This window comes from Melopsittacus undulatus, chromosome 3, assembly GCF_012275295.1.
Source record: "Melopsittacus undulatus isolate bMelUnd1 chromosome 3, bMelUnd1.mat.Z, whole genome shotgun sequence".
Lineage (NCBI taxonomy): Eukaryota > Metazoa > Chordata > Aves > Psittaciformes > Psittaculidae > Melopsittacus > Melopsittacus undulatus.
In genome coordinates, this window is record NC_047529.1 from 101,699,608 (window position 1) to 101,725,850 (window position 26,243).

The window sequence follows — 26,243 nt, forward strand, 5'->3', positions numbered from 1 at the left end:
AGAGGCCAAAGTCTGCTTTGTTGAAGTCCAGGGCAGTGAGCTTGCTGCACGCTCCTCTCACTGTCTTGAGGACCTTGAGTTTGACCGTCTCGTGATCACTGCATCCAAGACTTCCCTGGAGAGTCACATTTCCAACGAGCCCTTCCCTGTTGGTGAGCACGAGGTCAAGCATGCCACCTCTCCTCTTCGGCTCCTTTATTGCTTGCAGAAGGAAGTTATCTTCCACACAATCGAGAAACCTCCTGGATTGCTTGTGCTGGGCCATACCGTTGCCCCAACAGATGTCAGAGTGGTTGAAGTCCCCCATGAGAACAAGGGCCTGTGAGTGTGAGGCTTTTCCTATTTGTCTGTAGAGTTCTTCATCCACAGGTTCCTCTTGATCCGGCGGTCTGTAACATATCCCCACAGTAATGTCTCCCGTCACTGATTTCCCCTTAACCCTGACCCACAAACTTTCTGTTAACTGATCACCTGTCCCCTGACAGAGTTCCATACTCTCCAGCCTATCCCTAACATAAAGGGCAACTCCCCCTCCCCTCCTACTGGGCCTGTCTTTTCTAAAAAGCCTATAACCTTCCATTCCTACACTCCAGTCAAAGGAGCCATCCCACCATATTTCTGTGATGCCTATTATATCATAGCCGCGTGGATGTGCCCACATCTCTAATTCCTCTTGTTTGTTCCCCATGCTATGGGCACTTGTATAGAGGCATCTGATCCAAGCTCCAAATGAAGCTGGCTCAGTGGCTGGAGCAGCTAGAATATTACTGCATTGCTCAGAGTATTTATTATAGGTGCTGGCAACTGACTGGGTGTGTTGGGATGGAATGATGCTCCCCTCCCCCAACACAACTAGTTTAAAGCATCCTTGACAAGTTTGGCAAGCCTCACAGCAAAGCCACTCTTCCCTTTCTTTATCAGAGCAGTTCCACCAGCCCCCAGTTGGCCTGGCCTACAAATGTGGGCCCCATGTTCAAGACACCCAAGCCCTTGACTATGACACCACCCTTTTAACCATTTGTTAACTTGTCCAATCCTCCTTGCCTTTGGAAGGTCCTCCCCTGTGTCTTGGAGAATTGTCGAAAAGACTATCTGAGCTCCAGAACCCCTGACCACCTCTCCCAGAGCTCTGTAGTCCTTCTTTATACTCCCCAGCCTACTACTATCTATATCCCTAGCACCCACATATATCACTAGAAGCAGGTAATAGTCCATGGGACTTAGTAGAGCAGGCAGCCTCTCTGCAACATCCCTGATCTGTGCCCCAGGTAGGCAACATACCTCCCTTGCAACCAGGTCAGGCCGACAGATGAGTGCTTCTGTCCCTTTCAAGGCAGAGTCCCCTACTACTACAACCTGCCTCTTTTTCTTGGCAGCACCAGTACAGATCTTCTGTACCAGTGCACCAGCCGACTGTTTCTGATGCAAGTGCATTTCCTCATCAGCCCCCTGCAGGACAGCAAAGTGGTTCTGGGTGGATACAGCAGATTTATGAGGAAGCCCCCTGCTTTTAATTGCTCTCTTCCTCCTTTTTTTTTTTTTTTTTTGTTACTAATTCCCAGCTTCCCTGATCAACAGCCTCCTTCTTTCCTCCATGAGTTAGAGAGGAAGCTTGAGGCTCCTGCACTGTTTGGTCCTGGAGCAAGCAGTCCTGCTTCCTCTCAGCTTCCCTGACATCTTGAAGCTTACTGACAGCATCCCGTAGCTCAGCCACCTGCTGGAGGAGGACCTCCATCAGGGAGCAGCGAGCGCAGCCCTGCCCATTCTGCACCTTTCCCTCACAAGACCAGGGCAGGCACTCTCTACACTCCAAGCTCTGCACCACAACCTCCCCACATACCGGCTCTGTCTGGGTGCCTACGCTGGCCACCACCAGGGCGGCCAGGGCAGAGCTCCCAGACCAGACCCTGGTCGTACGACAGGTGCTCACCATCCCACTCGCCTGCCCGCGCAAACTGCCGTGCAAACTGCCTCGACCCGCTCTGTTTGCCCACTCTGTTCACCGCGCTCCTGGTCGCCGCGCTCCCTGGGTAGATTTTTAACCACTCACAGTTGGTGCCCCTCCTCCTGTCTCCACCCCCGGTGAGTCACCTCCTCACGGTAGCTGAGCTCTTGGGCAAGCCATGTCGAGGACTTGATGCTCCCTCCTCAGAGGCTCTTGTCGCTCTGTGGTAAGGCTTCTGGATGCTGATCTCCCCTGGCTCCTCTCCGGTGTTACAGGCGTCCCCTCTACTCTTCAGAGCCAGAACTATTTAGTATTTAAATTCTAGAGGCACAGGGCCAAACTCCACCCGCATTAACTTACAGGATTAGTAGAGCAAGAATACAAAACTGCTGCTTCATGTAGGGAATGTCCCTCCTGCCTTTCACTCCTGTTTTGATAGTAACTTCGTTTAGCATTATATTACAAGCCTCTCAGTCTTACTGAGTAACCCTACAAGCATGAATGACTGAGCAGGTGAAATTTGGTGTGGACAAATGTCATCATCTACATCTAAGGAACAATATCCTCAACTGCACATGTAAAAGGATAGACATTATGCTGATGGCTGTATCTCAGGACTTGAGGGTTACAAACAGATACATTTATGAAAACTTTAGCTCAGTGTACTGTAGCAGTCAAAAACCACATAATATCCTACCAAAACATTAGGGAACAAAACAGAGAACCTTTTATTTTTTACAGTATGAATCTAAGGTTTAGCCACATATTGAGTATCATTTGCAATTCAAGTTCTTTTGTCTCACAGGAACACTGGAGCAATATCATTAAAAATATTAGACAGCTTCCTCATGAGAAGTACCTGACTAGGCTGGGACTATTTACTTTGGAAAAGAGACATTGACAGGAGAACACCTAACAAACTATCATGAGTTTCAGAGAGAGTGAAAGACTGCTTGCTGTCTCCACCAAAGCAAAAACTAGAAGCTGGTGCTAGTGGTAGTCAGATTCAAAATGAGAAAAAGGTTTCATGTGACACATAATGGAGCTCTCCCACCCTTTGCCAAAGTATGGTCATGTGGTCTCAAGGGAAAACTGGAAAGTGTTTGGTAAAGAAACCTACTGAGGCTTTATAAATATGCAGGAAACTCATTCATTCGGGAAGCCCCTGACCTGAAAAATGCTAAGAGTAGAAAGTGGGGAGTTTTATATATATTTTTGTTCCTGTTCTTATTTTTCTCCAGGCTTCTGCTTTTGGTCAGCATTGGAGCACAGATACTGTGCTAGGTTGACTTTTGCCCTGACTCAGTTATATCTGCTCTTATATTCTTAACCTTTCTTACATATGTCAAATTATTTAAATCCCATGTTGCTTCTAGCAGCACATTCTCCAATTGTAAGTAAAGAGCTGCTGCCTCTCCAACCTGGGGACTCTACACAGCAAGCGTGGCTGCTCCTGGTGCACAGAAGACAAAGGGAAGGCAAAGGCTGGGATATGAGAAACCAGAAGACTAGATCACATGACTGGACATCTACCTGACATTTAGACCTGGATATAGACTGGCTTTTGAGGCTCTTAATGGAGGAGAAAGCATTTCACTCGAGGACTCAAGCTACCCATAGTCTTTCCTGCAACCAGTTCAGCTCCCCACCAGATACATGTGACACGTTTCAAGCAGTGACTCAATTTAAGCATGACTGGGATCTTAGATAGTGGGGTAAAATCAGAAACAGATTTCTATGCATGGAGAGTTCTGATTAGAATAGAACCTGTGCTCATGTAGCCTTTGGGACAAAGGTGAGAAGCTGCCACAACCAATGAGCCTCTCAGGTATGAGTGTTGCCTCCCTCAGGGTTATTTCCACCTCGTCCTTGGCAGCTCCCATAGATGTACATGTACATAAACACTAAGTCACTTCCCTGTGCTGTTGCCTCTATTTGGATGCAAGGAAGGAGGGATGAATCCATCTCTCTTGAAATGGCTTGGTCCATTCTATAAAGCTACTGGCATCCATTTCCAGCTAAATTGGCCTGTGGAAAAGGGCTGTGCTGCTGGCACTTTTTACCATTCTAAATGACAAAGAGATTCATCGTTAGGCATATACTGTCATTTTCACATTGTGAATTTTTAGATAAAGCATTGGTATGCAAGACTAAGAACTCTCAGACTTCATCTTCTTGGGATTAGTTTTCCACATGCTTTCTAAAATCTCTTCTATCAGGCAGTAAGATCTGACCTCAGTCATGGCAAAATGCCTCCTCATGATCAGAGAGAGAAGAAAAGAAGAAAGACACTTTTCCATAGATCTGCTGTTTCAGTATCCAATTCCCAGTCCATCGCTATTATTATTTCTAAGTAAGTGGTCCATTTTTTTCTCTTGCTTTCCGTAGTACTCAACTGTAAATGTGTTTGAAAACTCCCTTATGATTACCTTAAATCAGCCCTGCAAATTGACTTCTGGTATTTCATTTTGCTCCTCAAATGGTGCTTTTAACTCATTTTTATTTATTTCTGTAGCTCTCCACAACACTGCTACCTACAGGATTATTTACATTTAGTTACTCATTTACTCATTTATTTAGGACATAACCAGGAAGATGATTAAGCCTTTTTCTTCTAGTTCCCCCAAAATTCAGCCTCTGATTTTTTGACAGCAGTCTTAAATTGAACTGGATGGATGTATACTTGAGAGAAACGTGAAAACACTGAGGGTGGTAGATTTTCGGACTCAGCGAGTGACAATACTCCCTTTGAATTAGTACCAAACCACTTTTTAGAGCAATGCTGTAGGTGCCATGCTGCTGAAGGTGTTCCCTTCCTAAAAAAATAAACAGGATGAGTTTGTAACTCCTTAAGATGTCATGTAAGGGAAATGTCTTTGCTAGACTGTGGACAATAGTATTGTTTTAATGTTGAGAAGTCACCATGTTAAAAGAGTCAGATTATTTTTTGATTTTTTTTTTTGTAGTGGACCTTGTTTGTTTGCACAGTGTAGACTAGGAAAAGGCATGTTCGTAGGCTGAACAAGGATTTTATTGGGATCTTTTCTATTAATACTAACGCAGTAACAGTCATAAAATGATTGTAGAATTTGCTAGCATTCTTAAGCAGTATTAAGACAGCATAAAGATCAGTTGAGAATCATGAAAGGTCAGACTTAATCTTCAACCCTTTGTCTTCGTCCAGTTTACATATGAGTTCAACACGGTATCATCTTTCCCCAGTTTGCACTGAAGTTGCCACAGGAAGCCATAACCATGCAGTCTGGAAAAAGTTCAGAGATGATCCACTTATACACACCTGAAAAGCTGGTAGGAAAATAAATGACGGGTTGCAAGTCTTTTCCTTGCCCTATTATTGATAGAGTTGTAAGGTGTGTCCACCAACAAACACTGCATGGTCTCCATCAGCCAAAGACTCAGGAGTGCTATTTACAGCACTACAAGCAAGCTACATGAGCCGGGTGATAGCTAAGGCTGCAGCCAGGATCACAGTCTCTCCTGCCACGTGTGTAGGTGGCCTTTCACTGAGGGAGACAGATGCCAACTCTCTGGCCTCATGCTCTGATTGATTTGCCTCTCAGTGTGACAAATATCCAATGTGTGAACAGCCAGCATTTGTCAGGAATGACAAACAGAAACTCACTTGTCTGACAGAGAGTAAAACGGCTGATGGTGCCCGATTTCGTCTGTAGAAGCTAAGCTGATTTAAATCTCTCAGCGGTTTGGATGAGTGACCACTGTGAATAGACGGTAGTGTCTGTTTTGTTGCTTTTCTGTGCTTGCTCTTAATGGTTTCATCTAAAGAGCCACTTCTTTTGCACAATAGGTAACCCTGTTGCTCGGAAATGAAAAGGTCCCCAGGTCCATTCCTTGCTGGACTTGCAAGCTCTCATTTAATACTTTCCTACTTTGTTGCTTTCCTGTATACTTTGTTGCTCATATTTGCCTTGTCATCTTGAGCTACCCTTAAGAGGCAGCGTGCTGTTTTGGGGAAACTGTACAGTTTTGTGGTGAGAACAAGAACTGGGTATTAAAAGGCACAGGTACTAATCTAGCTCTGATAAGGTCTTGCTCTATGACATTGGATGAATCATTAAATGCCCTTATGCCATTGTTTTCTTGTTTTAATATTAAGAGAGAACAGCAAATTCCTACCATACCTATTATAGTTATTGTGTAGCTCATTATTCCAAAGATTTTTAAAGTGCTCTGAGACTGGGAAGTGGGAGAAACATATTTAAGAGACAATTGGTGGCACCAATTTTGCTGTTGATTGTTAGTTTTAGTTAATAGTTATTGTCTGCATAAATTCATTGAGATATGTCAACTTCATTTACTAACATTAAAGAACTTAAAACATGTAGTGCAGGGAGGTATCTCCCACAATAAAAAATTCCCTTCCCACCTAAGCAGTATATTATTCATAAAAACAAGTTACTGGCCACCCCAAAAAGGGCTGGGGTTTTACTTGTCTCTCTGTGTGTAAGAATTTTACAGGGAATTCTCAGATTTTGCATAAAGGTTAACACTAGGTTGGACTGAGAATACTTCATGTAAGTGAATTACATTATTTGCATTGTCATCAATAAAGCACATAATATTATTTACATTAATTACTATTAACTACAGTCAGTGTGCATGTATTTGCTTGGTTTTCTTTCTCATAAGATTTATATGACAGAAAAACAGGCCAAACTTATTAAACATGAATGCTTTTGGGGAAAGAGCTGAGGATATCTTTATTAATCTTTCATTTAATCTGTTATACCAAATACTTTATTTATGGAATGTGGAGAAAAAGAAAATAATGCAGAAGAAAAAAAAACATGATAAATCTGACATTTCCTGAAAAAAAATAAATTTAGGTTTGCTCATTAAAGGTAACATTCTGGTTTATATTATTTTTTTTCTATTTAAATGTGTTTATAAATGCTTGAGATTCGAACACTGTTTCATTTGATGCCAGAGAAACACTTTTAAATTCTCTCTGAGAACTGATAGTAAACCAATAGGTGCAGCTTTATGACCAAAAGATTATAGATGAGATTGCAAAGCCTTTCCCATTATAACTGCAGAATAGTACATTTGTAACTTTCTGGAGAATTGTACTGATGAGCTGCTTTGAATTTCCAGGATCCACCCTGCCATTTCAAAAACCTCCACAGGAGTCTCTGCAAAACAGGAGAGAGACAATTTAAAACCATAGTCTAGCCTTATTTTTTTTAAAGAGAGTTGATATTAGATGCTTGGGAAAATGTGCTAATGAACAGCACTTAGTGAGGAGTAGTGGTTTCCTACTTTTGGGGAAGAGAGCTGATAAGAGGGCTTCCCATTACAGTGAAAGCCAGAACTGAACATTCAGAGATAGGCAAACTTGATAGTCCTTGAAAGCTAATTCACTGCTGTGCACAACAGTCCTGTGCCCTGGGTTGCAAGTGTCTTGGGTTCAGTAGTAGCAGTCATTTTTCTCTTTCTTAGTAGCTGGTGCAGTGCTGTGGTTCTGACTTTCAGCCTGGGAACAGGGCTGATAACACTGATGTTTTTAATTGCTGCTCAGTAATGTTTACTCTGACCAAGGACTTTCTGAGTCTCATGCTCTGCCAGGGAGGAAGGGAAGCTGGGAGGAAGCAGAGACAGGAAACCTGACCCAGACTAGCCAAAGGCGTATTCCATACTGCAGCATGTCATGCTCTGTGTATAGACTGAGGGAGTTACCCGAAAGGGTTAGATCACTGCTTGGGTCAGGCTGGGTGGTGAGCAGTTGTATTCTTTTCCCTTGTTATTGCACTTTATCATTATTATTACTGGTGGTGGTAGTAATAGTGGTTTTGTGTTATACCTTAGTTACTGAACTGCTCTTATCTCAGTCTGTGGGAATTGCATTCTTTCGATTCTCTTCCCCATCCCTCCAGGAGTTGGGGTAGAAAGAAGCAGGGGGAAGTGTGGGAGTGGCAGCATGATTCTGAGTTACCAGCTGGGCTTAAACCATGGAGCTCTTTGTGGCACCCAGCGTCGGGCACGAAGGGTTGAGATAATGACAGATCTGACCAGAGTGTATCTAATTGTGTTTGTGAAAAGTAATATGCCTTTTTTAACGACAGGTCCTGCCATGTTGTGAGAAAGCATTGGAGATAGAAGGCAGCTTTATGAAGTCCCTGACGATAACCTGCAGAAACTGCTGAAGGAGAGAATGGATTGAGTCAGCTTGCTGAGGTGAAAGCCATCCATCTGGCCTTGGACATTGCTGAATGAGAAAAGTGGCCAGTAATTTATCTCTATGCTAAATCATGGATGGTGGCAAATGTCCTATGGGGGTGGTTGCAGCGATGGAAGCAGAGCAACTGGCAAAGAAGAGGTGAACCTATCTGGGCTACTGCACTGAGGCAAGATATCGCTGCCTGGGTGCAGACCCTGTTGGTGAAGGTATGCCATGTAGAGGCTCATGTACTCAAGAGTCGGGGCACTGAGGAACACCAGAACAACCAACAATTGGATAAATCTGCTGTCCTGGGTTCAGCAGTAGCAATCATTTTTCTCTTTCTTAGTAGCTGGTGCAGTGCTGTGGTTTTGACTTTCAGCCTGGGAACAGGGCTGATAACACCGATGTTTCTAATTGCTGCTCAGTAATGTTTACTGTGACCAAGAACTTTCTGAGTCTCATGCTCTGCCAGAGAGAAGGGGAAGCAGAGACAGGAAACCTGACCCAAACAAGACAAAGAGATATTTCATACTATAGCATGTCATGCTCACTATATAAACTGGGGGTAGTTACACAGAAGGGCCAGATCACTGCTTGGTCAGGCTGGGTATCAGTCGGAGAGTGGTGAGCAGTTGTATTCCCTTCCCTTGTTATTTCCCTTACCATTATTGTTATTGGTGGTAGCAGTAGTAGGTTTGTGTTATTTCTTAGTTACTGGACTGTTCTTATCTCAACCTGTGGGAGTTACATTCTTTCGATTCTCCTCCCCATCCCTCCAGGAGAGGAGGGGAGGAAGGGGGGTGCCTGAGAGAGTGGCTGTGTGGATCTGAGTTACAGCTGGGCTTAAACCATGACAGCTGCTAAGATTGAAGTGGCTCAGATGGACTTATGTTGACAACATAAGGGTGAATTTTTTCAGCCCGGTGGGCCCATACCACTTCAGGCCATCAGGGCAGAGATGCAACATACAGATGGGCTCAGGATCCAGGGGTGGACTTAACAAGGGACACTATTCCCCACTGTGAAACATCTGCTGCAATTAAGCAAGCCAAATGGTTAAAGCTTCTTTGATATGGAGGACGATGGCTGAAGTAGAAATATAGGGAGACCTGGCAGATTGACTGTATCACACTCCCACCAACCTTCCAAGGAGAGCGCTGTGTGCTTACTATGGTGGAAGCAACCACTGGCCGACTGGAAACATATGCTGTGCCCTATGCCACTGCCTGGAACACTGCCTTGAGAAACAAATTTTGTGGTGGCACGGCACCCCAGAGAGAATTGAGTCAGACAGTGGGACTAATTTCTGGAACAATATTATAGACACTTGGGCCAAAGAGTATGGCATTGAGTGGAGATATCACATCCCTCACCATGCACCAGCCTCTGCGAAAATCAAATGGTACAATGGGCTGTTAAAAACTACACTGAGAGCAATAGGTGGTGAGACCTTCAAGCATTGAGATACACATTTACCAAAAGCCACCTGGTTGGTCAATACCAGATGATCTGCCAACAGGGCTGGCCCAGCCCAGTCAGAACTTTTACATACTGTAGAAGGGGAGAAAATTCCTGTGGTGCACATAAAGAATTTGCTGGAGAAGAAGGTCTGGGTTATTCCTGCTTCACCTAAAGGCAAACCCACTCATGGACTGCTTTTGCTCAGGGACCTGAATATACTTGGTGAGTAATGTGTGAAGATGGGGCAGTCTGGTGTGGACCTCAAGGGGATTTGAATTTAGGGGAAAAGAGCCAATGAAAATTGTATGCTGTTGCTTGCTATGTAGCACTTTTATAGCCCACCAATTAGATGTCTTCAGGTCACCAGTGACTGGCCCTGACTTCCCTCTGGCCACCATCCCAACAAAGAATGAACTTTGATGAAACCAGACAAGCTCAGTAGTGACCAGACGAGTTCCATGGTGTCATCAGCAGTTTACTCTGACCAAGGACTTTCTGAGTCTCATGCTCTGCCAGGGAGGAAGGGAAGCTGGGAGGAAGCAAAGACAGGAAACCTGACCCAAACTAGCCAAAAGGGTATTTCATACCACAGCATGTCATGCTCAGTATATAAACTGGGGGCAGTTACCCAGAAGGGCCAGATCACTGCCCGGGTCAGGCTGGGTATCCGTCTGAGGGTGGTGAGCGATTTCATTTTCTTCCCTTGTTATGTCTCTTATCGTTATTATTATTGGTGGTAGCAGTAGTGGTTTTGTGTTATACCTTAGTTACAGGACTGTTCTTATCTCAACCTGTGGGAGTTACATTCTTTTGATTCTCCTCCCCATCCCTCCAGGAGCAGGGGAAGGAACAATGGGGTGAGTGAGTGAGCGGCTGCATGGTTCTAAGTTACAGCTGGGCTTAAACGATGACAGCAAGTTATTCAAATACTTAGACCTTATCTCTGATAATATAAATGATTCAAAGACTTTGAGCTGATAGTCTAAAGAGGGGTGAATTTCACTGAGAGTGGATGAAGAGATTATTATGAGCAGATGTCATGTGTATCCAACTAGCAATACCAAATTGAGGTTATCCTCCCCGATGCATTCCTAAGTCCACCTACCCATTATCTAACTTTCAGATTTACAATGTGTTCGTTTTTTCAAAATAAGAATTTGGAGCAAGCTATTGGTTTCTTATTGCATAAGTAAGTATCCTCAGGGTTTCAGACCATCATAATGAATAAGTTGATTATAATTTTTAATCTAGCATGACTATGAATTGCAAATCCCTTTGGTTCCCTTACTTGTAAAATGAAACATGCACATACATCCCTTTGAAGCAAGATTTCCTTGAATTTATTTCTGTATTAAACATTAGATAGTCTGGAGAATTTCCCCACTAAAGCAAGTAACTTCTAAAGAGAGTGTCTCTCTTAATCTGTACAATGACATACTTCCTCTGACACCTGTACAACAGACAGGTTAATTTTACTAAACTTAGCTTGTCATAGGCAGTCACATCCACTCTTACCACCTAAGATCTGTGTGTGACTGGAAGCTGTTTGCACCAGAGGTGGGTCTGGACTGCCCCTTGATGAATCTGGGCTTTGAACACTAGTGCCTGCTGAAGAGGGTTGGACTTCCTACACAGCTCCCTACAGTGTCCATGCAAGCATCGACTAAGAGTTCACCATGATTATTATCACTACTATGAGTATCAAGGTAAACAATTAATCTGACAGATTTTACAAAGTTCTGCCCAATTTCCATAGACTACAGATGTTCACACAGTAGTAGCATCTTCTTATACATTGCCTCAACTGAGCACTAAGCATTAACTGAATAGACACATATTCATTCTTTTCTGAGGTTATAAAGCACAATGGTGATTTTGTTTCATACCAGAAGGCAGCAACAGGTTTGTACTTCCAGAGTGGCTGGATGTGAAAATCAAGAGGCAGAGCCCTCTCTAGTATGAACCAGCCTTTCCATCTTGTCTTCAGGAAAGCTGCACAAGGGCTGGCTGGTCTCCTGCTCAGCATACAGAGGATGGTATTTCATTAGTAAATGAAAGCAGGTTGAGTCCTGACACCTGACTTCAGTAGCTTTTATTCTTTCTGTCTTTATAGATATCCGTTGGTGATACTCTGTACTTGTAAGGCTGAATTCAGTTTCTGGAAAGCCTGCATCCCAGACACAATCTGATCCAAGGTCTCAGTTTAACCTGTGGCTATTTCAAACTGTAGATCAAAAGTCATGTCTCAGTGGAGATTTTGATGACTATGGATTCCAATAGAAAACATTTGACTTGAAATTTTGGATTTATTTAGATGCTCTTGGTAAAGTAGGTACCTCAGTGGACAGATTGAGTACAGGGATAATATTAGACAAGAAAAACAAAACAACAAAATCAGTTGTTTTTTCTTCTTTCATATCTCAAAATATAATGTGTAATCCTTTGACACGGGGATGTACTCCTCTCATTTTGTAGAGAAGCCCAGATCAGTGAATATGACTTTGCCAGCAGCCTCTGGTAGACTGGCTCTGGAGTGCCAGTCTACCAGAGCAGGGATAAATGAGAGAGACTGCTGGGGAGCCAGAGACAGGGACCAGACTTAGCCATGTACTAAGTGAGTGGCCTGTGAGAAGCTGGGGTGAACTACCCACTTTGTAGCAGTGCAAAAATACAGCAAAAAAAAAAAATATAGCCTATAACCCACACTGTTTAAGAGAACAGAAAGTCATCAGAGGTGATTGGTTTCAGTACTGCTCGTAAACCTCTCTGCACCATGCCTAGCTCTGCCACAGATTGGGGTGGTTTTGGTTTTGTTTTGTTTTTTTCCTTAGGGAAGACATTTTATCTATTCCTAACAATAACAATGGAAATAAAAAAATAACAAGAATAGCAAGTAAGAGAAATTTCCAGGACAAACCCAGTTTTGGAAAGAACAGAGTTATTTGAAACACATAACTATGTTTTCACAGAATCATAGAATCACAGACTGGTTTGGGCTGGAAGGGAAGTTCCAACTCCCTGCCATGGGCAGGGACACCTTCCACTAGACCAGATTGCTCAAAGTCCCATCCAACCTGGCCTTCAACACTGACAGGGATGGGGCAGCCACAGCTTCTCTGGGCAACCTCTTCCAGAGTCTCAGAATAACAGCATTCTTCCAGTAGTAGAAACTCCAACAGGAAACATTTGGCATTCAACTCTATGATGCGTTTGTGTGTGCATGCATATGTGTAGTGGAGAAAGAAGAGAGGAAAATTAATTCAGCCAAACATGTATTCTTCAGGAAAGCTTGTATTTCCCTTCTTTAAAGAAGAGTTCCCATCTCTATTGACCTCTGCTAGAAAAAGGATGTCAGCAGAGCTGGCATAAATTACATGTTCCTCACTCCAGCAGCCATCACTGGCACTCTCACAACCACTTGCTCAGCAGTCTTCACCCTGCAGCAGTACCACCTTTCTCATCCTCCTGTAAAGGTCACAGAGAGACAGGGGCAGGCTAACCTCCAGGCTACATCATGGGATGAAGAAACGCCCACTATCTGCTGGATGGAAATCCACAAACTGTCTTTTTCTGGAATAAATTTGTTTCTACTGTTGATTCAAAACCATTTTGAGCCAACTTAAATCACTTCATCCCTATTTGTTCTCTTGGCCTGACTGATGAGCTCCCATGTTATCAACGTCTTTATTTTATACCCAAAATGTCTCTGATGCCCTACAAGTTAATGTCAACTACTTCTCAGCTTCACCAAAGGAGTCTTGAATTTTTTTATGAAGTCTTGCATAAGAGATGAGACTCAGCTCATAACAAACCCCACATCTTTTCCCTAAGTGAATCCAGTGGCAGGACAATGAGCCAGACTGCTATCCTGGAAAAAAAAGCATCTTCTGAAGCTAGATCAACATGAGCAGGACTTTCCTCCCAAGGCCTACCCTCTGCTCTGCACTAACAGATGAAATCTGGAAAGCCAGGAGCTTCCAGAGCACCATGAGCTGAATGACAGGTACCACTGTCCAACCCTCTGCCTCTCTAAGTGTCTCTTTACTACTGCAAAGCACAGCTGCTGGGACTGCATGGGGGGATCTTAGGGGAGCAACCAACAATAACAATTCTTACATTCACAAAACTTCTGACTTTTATGTTGGATCCACTTGCCTTGGTTTGCTGTTGTTCCCTGTTTTGTTTAAAACAAAGACCATACTCATTTTGATATATTTTTTCTGTATCCAGCCTCTGGTGTACTTCATAGGCATGCTTGTAGCTATATTTTCTAACAAGCTTTAAAACCCTCATATTATAGAAGACCACTAGGATGCCAACATTTGACATGGCTGTCAGAAACACACAAATAATTTCCCCTCACAAAATGGTAGTGAGTGGGAGTGAGTGGTGAATAAAATCAAGTCTGTTTTTTTTTAATTTAACAACGTTTTATCATTGCAAATGATAGCTATTCCACTCACAATATTTGGTGACCTATGATTTTTCTCCTAAAAAAGACTAAGGTTCTTCAAGTGAAAAAAAAAAAAATGGACATAAAAACACCATCTTAGAGCTTGGCACGGAATATAGAAACCAGATCCATTCACTGGATATTGCTTCAGCTAGTACTGGTGAATATAGGCAAACAAAGGGAATTACGTACAGCTCAGACTCCAGCTCTTACCACCCTATGTACCAAGGGTCATCATTTGCATTATACCCTTCATCATGCAGACAGAGACATATGGGGATCCTGTTAGAGAGAAGAAATTCCTTATCAGCATGGATTTTGTCCTCACTGAGGCTAACAATAAGTTATGACTGTCAGTTTTTAATATTATAATTACTGCTGCTTTGCAATGACCCCATGTTTTCGCAATTACCTTGTCTATCTTCTTTGGATAGCCCCTTGCTCAACAAAGCCTCACTCCTTTCTGGGGAACAGCACAACCAGTGAGAGGATGTAGTAACAGAGATGAAAATGTGGAATGGTTCTGTGCTTGGCTGTCTGGGCCTGGTATTTTTGTTCAAACAGTTTCCTGCAATGAGGGACATGATCAAAATGACAAAATGCCCAGGAAACATTGTGTTAAGGCTGTGTTAAGCCTCCATACATAAGGCTGACACACTGCCTGCTGCTGCACAAATGTATACTGTCATACAAGATATGAACTCAGGGGCAAGAAACAGTGAGAGGCATTTGGAATCTCCTAGCTTTTGTCAGTTTGCATCAAATTGTTTCACTGGCAGTGTTTAAATGAAATGTAGATTTATCAGTTTTTGCACTGAATTACTTGCTGGTTTCTAAAGCAAAAGTAAACCATCCATAGAAGGTTATGAAACATGTAATATTTTCCCAGGAGACAGACCATTCTCTCTAGTTTTGGCTCCTACAAATGTGAAGTTTAGATTCACTTAAGCATGTATTTATGTATTTTTTAAAAGCTTTCTTTTGAGTCTATTAAACACATTTTCTGGGTCAGGTTGTGTCTTGATAGCCCCATTCTGCACCCATCAGGTAGGATCTCGAGTAGCATTTTATCCCTATATCTTTGTCTCCTAGCAAACTGTGATAGCAAACATTCAGCTTTGAGATGTCACAGCAGGACTGAGTCTACATATTTTAAAGCCACTTGAAGTAGTTCTGACAACTGGTAGAAACAGCAAATGAAATTCACACAGGCACACACAGAGCCAGCAATCAGGAAGCATAAAGTAAATTTGTCATGTGAGCATGGTGAACTTTTAAAGCTTTTCCCACTGTGAAAGCTCTGTCTTCTTCAGTTAGATTAGAGAAAATCAGCTTTAAACCTTGATGAATACGAACAAGAAGGGGCTTTAAAATAATAAGCAATCCTGCACTTCAGTCCACCTCTTGCATTCGAATTTCTCAAAGAGCTTCGGGAATGGTCACTCATGTCTGGTAGTGATGTTGCTACTAGCTCTTCCTCACTTTGGAAGTAGAAGAGTTGAGACACAATGGATAGGATGTGATCAAGGTTGCAGGAGCAGAGGAGAGCTGCTATGGGACCCAAGGATATGTTGCTAATAAGTTCTTGCTCTTCAGATTCATTGTAACCAAATAACCCCTCTTTTTTTTTTCTTCCAGTACAGTCTCTTAATAGGACTATTCACTTTATGGACCAGAATAATCCACCTTCTATCATTATTTGTCCAGATAGTGTCAGGAAACTGCACCCCTTTGCCCATTTTCTTGAATCTGTTGAATGAAAATAAAGTCACTTGGCCTTTCATGAAAATTGCCTGTTGTTATCTCTGAAAAAATAGAGTTCATCACACCAGCAGGATTCCATTTTTGCTTTTCCTTATCATAAAGATATGTTAGAATTTATTTAAAATGAGTGTTATGGCATTCCTCTGTAATAACAAAAGGCTCGCATAGTGTCACCCTCACAAACAGAGCTGAGAAGAATGATGATATTACATTGCTAAAATGTCTCCCTCTTTTCAGCATTTCATGAGGCCACAGAGGGTTTTGTATGCTCTTTCATGATACTTCCGCAGCACAGGGTGCAGCTACTGTATTTAAATAATTCCTAACGAAGAACTTTTGTCGTCCTTCAGAAAGCAGAAGGCAAAGGAACAGGCAGAGGAGGACATCTCTTGCTGTGGTGAAAGTAAACCTAGTGTCCTCCCTCCCACATGCTGAGGGCATGGCTATCATATCCTTTGGAACATAGAATAGAATCATAGAATAGTTAGGGTTGGAAAGGACCTCAAGATCATCCAGTTCCAACCCTCCTGCCATGGGCAGGGACACCTCACATCAAACCATGTCACTCAAGGCTCTATCCAGCCTGGCCCTGAACACTGCCAGGGATGGAGCATTCACAACTTCCCTGGGCAGCCCATTCTAGTGCCTTACCACCCTAACAGTAAATTACGCCTTTTGTTTTCTTTTTAGAAGCACAATTTAACTTTTTTTTTCCCTAAGGGTTCACATGAAAGTTAGATTTAAAATTCGAATCCAGATTAAAGCTCACTGTTTAAAGTGTTCCTGGGAGCAGAGGTAAACTGCCCAGAATGTAACAACAGCACGGGTGTTGAGTGATGATCTGCTCATAATCGATACATTCGAGCACACAATAGTTTTCTTCATAGTCAGCAGCACCCCAGGGATCCACACCAGTCACAGCTGGTAAAGAAACGTACCCTCTGTGATTTCCCATCCTCTCCTTCTCATCCATTCAACTCAGAAGAATGTGCATTAGAAGTAAATCTCAAAATGTGTCAGTTCAAGTCAGTTCAAGCTTTTGTGTCAGTTCAAGTCATGCTGCTCATTCTTGTCCAGCCATCCCTCAGGAGGTGGATGTGTAGTGTATGGGTAATAACTCCCATGTTTACCAAAGCCACAGAGTTTATATATTCAGTGAGAGTCTAAATGAGCTTCCCCAAGCCATAACCTGGGGGGTCCCAGGATTAGGCAAGCTCCAGAGCTCTATGGTTTTTCACAGGACAGCTCTGCTGAGGCTGGGGTGTTTGCTTTAGCATTTTTATATTTTTTCAATATCTGGAATCACTATCAGTAAGTGGGCAGAGTGGCTTAGATTTCTGTCTTCATTTAGTGTTTAAAATAAAGCATTTCAAATGCTACTACAACAGATTTTTCCTGTATTTATTTAACTCTCTTTAAATCAGATAGCCCTAGTGCTCATCTCTCCTTATTGCTGAATAGAATATAAAGCTGTTTACAAGTGCCTGAAAGGCATTTTCCCATGTAAATAATTCAACACAGATCTTTTGCATGTGGTGCCTAGAGGGATCACAGAGGAGCTCTATGCTGGTCCTTTGCAGGACTTTTTATGCTTTTTCAAAATTATGTCTATAGGTTTGTTCTGAAATCACTGGCATTGCTTCTAAAACTTTTCAGGTGAGAGGAACAAAATGAGAGGATGTTATTGGTTTGCTCAGAGAACCAGAGAAGAGATGCTGATCTGTTGTTTATCTCACATGCTGCCTGGGTTTCAATCAGCCTATGTTCCATACATTGGCTATCCAGAAGCCAGTATGAAATGAAGTGCAGGACTGTTTCTAGTAGGGCCAAGTTCTACGCTGATGCAAGCAGTTGTCATATCTAACCCTTCCAGTTGGCAGCTTCAAGTAATGTCTATAAACCGTGGAAACCATATGCTTTTTCTCACTCAGATGTTTTTTTCCTAGAGTCATGCACAAGCTTAGCAGAGAAAATTAGTGCAGCTTATCTGCAACCACCTTTTCAGGTCTGGAAAGCAGGTGTACATCTGCAAAGCATTTCAATTACCAGTTTTTGTATCAAGCTCAAATGCCAGTTCATGCATAAACTTTGCTTAATTATTTTCAGAGCAGTACATTGTCCAGATTCTCTGCCTGGCAAACCTTACTAGACCTTTAATTTCTTTACATCTTTCAACCCTGTTTGTTTGGGTTTTTTTTTTCTTTTGTCTTTGTTTTCATTTTTCCTGCCTAGATCCCATGATTCTTCTTCAGTTTTTTAAGGAAGGTTTCCCTATGCTTCCCATGTTCCTTCAGCAGCTTTTATCTGAGAAACATCTGATAATTTTTTACATCCTTCTTGGGTTCTCTTCTTTCACCAAAACATAAGCTATCTTCTAGTGGAAGGTCAAACACAATGGCAGTGCTCAGTGGCACAAAAGCAAATAAATTATTGAAAGCAAAAAAGAAAGAAAAATGGAACCTTCCCATAAGAAATGCATCTCTTGAAACACACTATAGCATTTCTGTACACTGACTAGACAGCAAAGAAGAGGGAACCTTCGTCCTTCCTTCAAAAGAAGATAATTCCTTTCTCATGGTAAAATTGTAATGTAATTATGGTATGAAATTCCTTTTTATTCGCACTGGGTTTCAAGATGCAATGTTTCAATGCATATAATTCCTGATATTTTTCCTCCTTTGTAATTTCAAGTGTACAGGGCACATTTAAAATGATTGTGATTATTATCATAGTAAAATAGGAATTTTGAGTGTCAATATATAAAAAAAAATCCTATTCCTTAATTTTAGCTAAAGGTATTGAGTTAATCTTTTTGAATACTTGTGGGTGTTGCTCCATAAATACTTGTTTGCTAACAAACTGGCTAAATAAGAGATCATGCGGCTTTTTCTTTTTCCATTGTAGGAGTAAACTTATTCCACCCTTTGCTCACAAGAAGCTGCTAGAGGGTGTGCTAAATGTCTTGTGATCTTAGTTCACACCACCAAAAATATTTGTCTTCACCAATGAAACCAACTGACACAGCACATGCTTTAACATGTCAGAGACACAGAAACATTGGTTCCTGTTGACAGTGACCTGGTGATCAACAGTGAAAATATCCTTGCAGCACAATGAAAGCGTTAGGGTGTAGCTTTCACTGCTGCTGCACTCCTCCTGCAGTCAGGTAAAAGAGACAATGACCTTCCACCTCATATCAGAATGGCTGTGCAGAGAATATGTTCACATCACCAACACATTCAGACTTGGGTTGGCAATACGGTTCTGAACTTTGGTCTTATGAAGAAAACAGAGACAACAGATCAGCAAACCAGTGGTATATGGCCTTTCTGGAGGACCTGCTGTTGGTTGCCTGATGGCATGAGTAGAGATATATTTTCTGTATGCAGAAGTACTTTATGCTGGTTGATGTTAAGTTCTGGGCTCAGTTGGATTAGGGAACTGGGCTGTCTCTGGCAAAGGTAAATTATTTTGTTTCCAGCAGAGGCAGTGCTTTCCATTCCTGGAGCAGAAATCCAGTGGAGGCTTTCTATCAGTTGTTGTGCCAGGCCTCTGGAGATGATAGTTTAGTAGTGGGCTGCAAATCCACAGTATTGACCACATCCACAAAAAGCTATGTCTATGGATGGCTTTTGGCAGAAAGGGTCTTACATTCGTACTTCACAGAGTGTTTTATGTTTTATTGGATTTCTGGTGACAGGGTGAAGAGCACAGAACACCATCACCAAGATCATTATGTGATATGTATAATAATGTAAACTTGTCTATTGAAAAGATAACATTTTCAACTATCAACTGATATTTCGCTGAGCTGTTTAATAGCATCTCAATTCAGAGAAAAACAGAAATGAAACTTCAAAAGGAATCATTATTAGGCTTCAGTGGTAATATAAGTGCACTGGTAACACTCTAAAATATGTCTGAATACTTTGGAGGACCTTGTCACTCTTACAGAAATTTTAGGTGAAATCTCTTCTAACAAGGTCCTGATCTCTTTTCCTTCATTTCCTGTTCTTTTCTCTCCCTAAACCTTCCACTCTTTCCTCTAGATTTGCAGCAATATGCTCTTCTGTAAAGGTCCTGTCTCTACTTGTACATCCTTCTTTTCATGCTTGGCAGACTCCTTAGAGTGTGCTATTCTTGCAAAGACTGAAGAGTTGAGCAAGAACACTATATTCTTCTCCGGTGCAAGTACAAAAGGGACTTTGCTTCTCTGCTCTGTGAAGGTAAAGGAAGATTTTCCTTTTTCTTATTCTAAGAAAATTTTCAGAGCCTAAGTGCTTTGGGTGTGGAGGGTCAAATTCATTCAAACAAAATTCAGGAAGATGTCACTGCTCCATGCAACATTTCTCTTTTCTACCCATCCCAGTCTAGGTTTGATCTTCTCATCCTATTCAATATGAAATGATTTCTCTGTAATCATTTAGCACTTTCCAGCAATTTCAGTAGTTAGTTATTTTTCTCAGTCATCTTGCATTACTTCTGCATGCCTTCTGTTCCCATTTCAGAAGGAGCTCTCTCTCATCTGTTAAAAATCCTTACTTCTGAAAACTCAGGTACTTTCTTTTTCTCTCTGAGTTGTCCCAGGGCACCCCATCCATCTGCCTGCAGGTGAATTGAGCTCCAAGTGAAGAAAGAGCATGTTGGATGTATTTAGTTGAAGGAGGAGCCTAGGATCCACTTGCATGTCACATGAGCAGGTCTGTATGCCTGATGGAGGGCAATACCTAATCAACAGGACCAAGGCTACAGCCCTTGGCACAATAAGCCTGAGCATTCTTGGCAGATGTATTTTAAACACAAATCCTTGTAAGTTGTGGAAATCCTGTCAAAGTGTCAAAATTGTTTTTACATAGAATGAGAGCAGCAGTTTTGATGACTAGAGGAAAGGGATTGGCAAGTAAGGGTATTGCACATTAGTACATCACATGTAACAAGACACGGATTTGGTCAAAAGGCAAGAAGGAGGAAAACATGAGAAGGATATTCACTCTCAGTCAAAACGTAATTTCAGTCAAGAGGAAAACAGTTACTTTGATGCAAGGCAGCTTTGTAGCTGGTCCAAGTCCCCTCAGATGTAAGCTTATCAGGACAAAGTAAAGATGTAAAATAGAAGACAGACTAGTGTGAAGGGACTGAAATGAAACAGGGTATTCAATACAAACAACTCCATCTGGTCTGCCAAAAGCTCATCTCTACCTGTAGTGGGGGAAAAGCCTTAGAGGCAAACGTTGAGTTTCTATTGTTTCATAATTCAGATCTTTTCTCATAATGTTATCTTCAAGGAAAATGGTTGTTCATTTCCCCCCTTTAGAAGCAGGAGAACTGAAACATCCCAGCAGAATGCTAATGCTGTCTTGGCTTCAATGGAAGTGAAATTGGTGCTGTGACAGAGATGCTGAACAACAGGGAGCCCATGTAGTTTACTTCATTTTCATTGCCCAGGCTCTTCAATAGTTTTAGAGGTGCCCAAAATAGCTGGTCACTGGATCTCAGACTCCTTTTTTGGTTAACTTTGCCACAAAGAAGAATTCAAGAGGGGAAAGAGTACAGCTAGAATGATGGAGACAGTCATGCAACTCTGAATTGAATTGAAATATCAGGTGGCTTTGGTATCAAGAACAGCAGCTCATTAGAACTTTCAGTAACATACCCAGATTTTTAGGAGATAGAGGAAGCCTTTGGCAGGTCAGGAGAAGCTTTGCATTTCAAAATGAAGTCTTCAGGAAAAATAATTGCTTTAAGATACCATTGAGTACAATAAATTCTCATTTCTCTCTCCTAGAAACAATTATAGTAATGTAACTCCTCATGGAATTGAGCATTCAAACTTCCTTACAGAATTAGCTCTTATTTATGTTACTTTATTACTTCAGTGGCATTTTTTATTAAAAATTTTTATTAACTATGTGTACACACAGCTTTTACATAGTTAAATTTTTTTTTACTGTGTATTTTTTAAAATCTTCTTGGTTTTGCGGAAGGTGTTCTATTTATTTTATTTTTTTTTTACTATAATTCAGTGTGGTACAAACACATTTTTTCTCTCACAGTGTCTCCTTTGAACTACCTGTGTCTCTCTGCAGCTTTCCAGTTGGTCCTTGAAGCTATTATCAAAGATCTTAAAGGTGTGCTATCTGTAGGGAGAAAACCGGGCTCCTCCAAGACACAGGGCCCACTGGCTACGTCTGCTCCCTCTTCCTTTCATGAGGAGTTTGGGGAATGTATGTCAGATGATGTCCTTGAGGGCCAATTACAAACCTTATCAAGATTTTCTTTCCTCCTACCTCCAATTTCAAAGGACAAATGACACATTGCTCAAAAGCCTTTCCAGAAGCTGTCCCTGGAAGCAGAAGGGGTGGCACACAGGAAGTTCCCCTTCTGATCTAAGAGAGTTTGTTCCTTCCTTTTTGATGCTACAACCAAAACCATACAATTCTGCATATGCAAAAGTTATTTCACACATGCAGAATTGCACAAATGAAGAAATGACAACAAAATTTCTGGGCCCTGCAGTGAAAAATTAGTATTCCAAACATGAAATTAATTTGTCCTGGGCATACAGAAACCTTGTAATTTGGTTCACTTTTATCTTATTGTCAGATACAATTAATTTTCTACATGATTTTATGGTCTGATAAGATTCATTAGAAATTTTCCCCAAACCACCTCTATTAAAAAAAAGAGTGGGGGCAAGATCCTTTCTCTTCTTCTAATTGTGTTTGTTTTTCTCCCGCAAATGAACCTTAACAATAATCTACCCACACAAAATGCTCAGCTCTGTAGCATTGGATTTTTTTTCTCAAGTTTCATTTTAATTTTCACTGCCAAAAAATGTATTTCTCCAAAGATGTTAAAATAAAGACTTTAAAAAAAAAAAAATGAGACACTAGCAAAGGCTGCTCAACTATAGTGTAAATATATCTCTTTTTTGATGTCAGATTTTCAAAACTTGCATTGAAGTTGGTTTTAGTAAATTCTGTGCCTTATCCCTACCTAAATATATGGCAGTCCTTGAAAAGAAAGTGTCTGCATGAAGATTTCTTGTACTTTGGAGCACCTGGATAAGCAAGAAGAGAGCAGCAGCCAGCCACCAGTGAATGCTCAGCAGTGAATTAACTGAGTCAATTTCCCTCCATATTGAGACAGACAGTAAGAGGACATCGCTCTTTGCTACTGGAAGGATGAGAAGTACTGTGGAAGACATTTTCCAAACCCTTATTTAGGCAAGGTATCTCAGCACCATGTCTTTGTCATTACCCCCTCTTCAGCTATCATCTTCTGCCAAGACAGAGATAATCCCTCCAATATGTATATTACCTGATTCACTTTCATAAGCTGTTTTGATTTGGGGGTTGGGTTTTTTGTTTGTATTCTTTAATAATAAAAAAGTCTCCTATTCATAATATATTTCTAATTTACCCTGCAATCTCTTTCCAGAAAAGGAAGAAAACATTCTACACACACAAGGAGCTATTCCTGACAATAAATAAATAAATAAATGAAAAATCACTGTCTACCAGTTCTGAAAGTCAGTATGCCTTAAGAGCATTTACAGTTCTTTATTTATCCTCTGCATGAGCCAGGCAGCCTGAAGAGCAGCCCTGGCAGGGGCTTGGTGCTCAGCCTGCATTCGCAAATCCAAGGATCAAGGGGCAGGAGCAGGAGAGTACCAGTTCAATGGTAGGGACAGGAACCCTCATGGCCGGGGGAGGGCTGGCTATGAAGGGGCTGCTGCAAAGCCGTACTCCCTCAGGGGTCTGCTGTGTGGAGGGGTGTACTGGGCATCCCTATTTAACAAGGAAGGATGAGCCTGTGGTTATAAGAAAATGAGCTTTCTGCTCCATGATGCAAGTCCTCTGTGACTTTGAGAAAGTCATGTCAGCCTGTAACCATGAGTATTTATAGATGTCTCAGTTGTATCAGGAGACTTAACAATTTGCAGTCAGAGGTAGGAATGGCAGTGAAGGAGGCTACAAGCTGTAAACCTGGGTTGTGTAGTAGGATTCCTTGATGACACTGTAGGGAAGGGATGGTGGGGCTATCACTGTTCCTACTGCAGCTGCCCAGCTCACTTCAGAGTCAGTGTCAAGTAAATGTCAAAATCCTTTGAAGGATCTGGGCTAGGTCTGCCTTCCTTTTTAGTCCCACACGATAGTCACTGAACCTGTGCAAGTGTCACAGCTGAGCTGATCTCTCTAGTACAGTCGGGCTGCAACAGAGCTGATAACATGGAAACAGCCATAGCCAGCATCAGCTGAGACCTGTTAGGAAAGCCTGTGATCAGTCTGAAATTCCTGGTTCTAATATTTATGTTGGAGGGAAATTTTAGAATATAAGGAGGGGGAAAAAAAGCCATGCAGATGCCTGTTGTACAAGTGTAGACTCCTGGCCATGAACTGCTTAGTTTACTTTTTCCGTATGTGTGTCTTTGGCAAGAAACAAAAACCGAGCATAGTGCATTCTTTCATTCACGAACTCATTGAACTTTAATGTCATTCTCCAAAGTAAATGTTTGTTTATTTACAATCAAACATATAAAACAAAGCTGTAGCTGGCAAATAAATTATTATTCTGCTTCACTTAGAGACTTGCTATTCCACAGAAAGTGAATGATTTCAGTTATAGGTCACATAGTACGTAGCAAAACAAAAGAGGATGAGTCTTGATTTTTCAAGAGAAGGCAAAAAGGGCAACATTATCGCTCAGGATCCTTATGAATCTTTATCTTATCCACAGCCAAATGCTGGCACACTCCATTCCTTTGCATGTTCTTGAAATTTGCTACAGATTTGGCACAATTTAAACCAGTAACTAACAACCCCATGGCCAAGCAAACAATTTCTTGGCTGAGCTGACATCCTAAAGGCTGAAGAATTAGATGGCATAAATTTATCCTAGGAATTGGTAAATTTTCTTGCTGTCTGTTCTGAACCACTAACATCAACACAGAGAAATTTGTTGAAAAATAAATAAAAATATACTGTAAATAAATAAAGGTTTTTCTTGCTCCATCATCTTTGCAACTTTTTGCAAAAATGGATGATTATCTCAGGATTTTCTGACAGTCAAAGAGCTCTGTAGTACTTATATATGACTGGACAATTGCAATCATATATTTTCACATCATGACTTTGATTCTAGAGTAGGGTTTGTATTTGAACAGGATGTGGAGGTTAAAATTCATAGATGTTTCCTTAGATTTATTTATTTTAATTGTTTCAGTGTGTTCATTTAGTCAGACTTGTTTTTGTAAAACTCATCCAGCTATCTCTGTGGACCAAATCCATGCTACATATCTGGTGTGACCAGAAATGACAGCAGAGTATTGAGATGTTGCCTGGTTCTTTCCCAGATGCAAGGAAAAGCCTCATCTGGAGCTGTGCTGCGAAAGCATTACATGGAAAGCTTTTTCAATCTCTAGTACACTTATGGAACAATTTAGGTTGGAAATTACTTTTAAAATAATCGAGTCACACTATTAAGGTAGCAGTGCCAATTCCATCACTAAACCATGAACCTAAAGTGCCACATCTACACCTCTTTTAAATACCCCCAGGAGTGGTGACTCAACCCACTTCCCTGGGCAGCCTGTTCGAGTGCTTGACAACACTTTTGGTGAAGAAATTTTTCCTCATGTCCAATCTAAACCTCCCCTGAGGCAGCTTGAGGCTGTTACCTCTTGTCTTATCACTTGATATTTGGGAGACTGACACCTACTTTGCTAAACAACCCCAGGCTAAACAACCCCAGTTCCCTCAGCTACTCCACATATGATTTGTTCCCTAGATATTTCACCAGTTTCATTACCCTTCTATGGACCCACTCCAGCACCTCCATATCTTTCTTCTAAAGAGAGGCCAGAACTGAACACAGTATTCAAGGTGCAGGCTCACCAGTGCCCAGTAAAGGGGGATGATCACTGCCCTAGTCCTGCTGGCTGCACTATTACTGATAAAGGAAAGGATGCCATTGGCCTTCTTGGCTGCCTGGCACAAGCTGGCTCATATTCAACTGGCTGTTGACCAGCAGCCCCAGGTCCTGTTCCACTGGGCAGCTTTCCAGCCACTCTACCCCAAGCCTGTAGCACTGCATGGGGCTATTGTGGCCCAGGTGCAGGACTTGGCAATTTGCCCTGTTGAACCTCGTACAACTGGCCTTGCCTGATAGATCCAGCCTGTCCAGATCCTGGTAATGACACATCTACAGCTACTGCAGACTGAAAGCTCATCTGCTCACTGTGATCAATAGCTAACCAGCTCAGTGGTGCTAATTCAATCACAGATAGAAGCTGCAAAAAGAAAAATCCTGCACTGACTACAGAAATGTGCAGTCTTATTAAGCCAGAGGATCAGACAATATATAAAATATTATTTATGAGTAAGTATGGTTACAACTCCCAAGTATATTGGATTGGGCCA